We start from the raw sequence: 1,458 nt of genomic DNA, 5'->3' as shown, positions 1-1,458 counted from the left end.
CCCCACCTGTGAGCCGGAGCTGTGGTTCCCCTCTTGTATGCTGGAGATGTGGTGCCCTCCTATGAGTCAGGGCTATGGATCCCCTCCGGAGAACTGGAGCTATGGCCCCCTCCTGTGAGAGGTAACTCATAATAATATGGATTCCCAGTCCCAGGAGGGATGATTGGCATGAATTGTGCTGGATCAGGTGCTCACTCACTGTTGAAGATTAATGCATCTTTCAATTGTCACCAGAGAAGTTTCCTTATGCAGCAGATGGCTTCACGGAAGATGCTGGATGATGAAATGAAAGTCAGCCTTTCCCTTCCTGCAAGTCCAGCATGTTCAATTACGATCGCTCTTCATCACCAAGCTGCTGGTGCCAGCCAGCCAAGATGGACAGTACCTGAAAGGGGGAGCGAGGATTGAAAGAAAAAACAAGAGACAGAAAAGATGCTTGGGAGGGCTGACAGTAGTGCCTGCAGCCCTGGTTTATTTCAGCTTTCCCCACCTGTATCTGAGGGTCAGGGAGCAGTCAGATCAAAGGCTTCCACTATTGCCTCAAGGTCAGGTGTTGTGAGGCTCTCCCTATAAACATATTCCTCCTGATAAGGCAGATTAGATACTGGTGTGCATAACATACACTCAGTAAACAAGCCTGACACAGCTCAATGATTAGCAGCTCCCGACATCTCCCCCTTCCTTTTTTATTTTTATAACCCCAGATTATGCTATATCTGGGACAGAAGGACTGTGCCTGTCTTAGGTTGTCTTCTGCCAGAGCAAAGCCTTACCCGTCATCGCCATGTAGCTTCCATCAGCTATGCCCTGTCTTAGGCTGACTTTCTCCCAGAAGATCTTACCTATCTTTGACTACCGGCCTCTGTTAGGGGAGGGGGCACAATCTCATATCATGCACAGCTGCCTTGACTTGCCACAGGATTTCATAAATAACTTTACTGCCACCAGATGAAAACAAAGACAGGAGGAAAAGCATGCCAAGTCCCACTAAACCATACACAGTGAAAGTGATAGAGGGACACGATGGTAAGGTGGCTCTCAACCTTTTTAGAGTATCTGCCACTGCTTACAGGGTGGAAATGCTTGTGGAGATTTTTTTTTTTTTGCTTGGCAATAACACTTTGACATTGGTACAATATCCACTTTGTCCCACAAGCACACAGTCATCTACTTGTACACACCTGGACTTATTATTTTTAACAAAACAAATAGGCAACCTGCTTCTCAATCCAAAATAATAAAAATTCATCGCCACTTGTATCATCTGGCATTTTAAAGCAGGCTGAGCAATTAACCAAGAGTCATTCACAGTCACTACTATCTCTTTTTCCTCCCATATCATGGGGTGCAATATTGTGGATCAGGAACATAAATCCAGTATAACTCAGCCACAATCACTTGCGGCAAAATCATCGTCAGCCACGTTTGTCTCCTCATCATTCTTTTCTACTTCTTTTT

General features: G+C 45.5%; 1 pseudogene; it reads left to right on the top strand.

The window, feature by feature from the left end:
- The first annotated feature begins 255 nt into the window (after window positions 1-255).
- LOC103751227 overlaps window positions 256-1,458 on the top strand; it is a 6,419-nt pseudogene continuing 5,216 nt past the window's right edge.

Source organism: Nannospalax galili, unplaced genomic scaffold (assembly GCF_000622305.1).
Source record: "Nannospalax galili isolate Female #2095 unplaced genomic scaffold, S.galili_v1.0 scaffold367, whole genome shotgun sequence".
Classification (NCBI taxonomy): domain Eukaryota; kingdom Metazoa; phylum Chordata; class Mammalia; order Rodentia; family Spalacidae; genus Nannospalax; species Nannospalax galili.
This window is presented reverse-complemented; position numbering and strand designations above follow the sequence as displayed.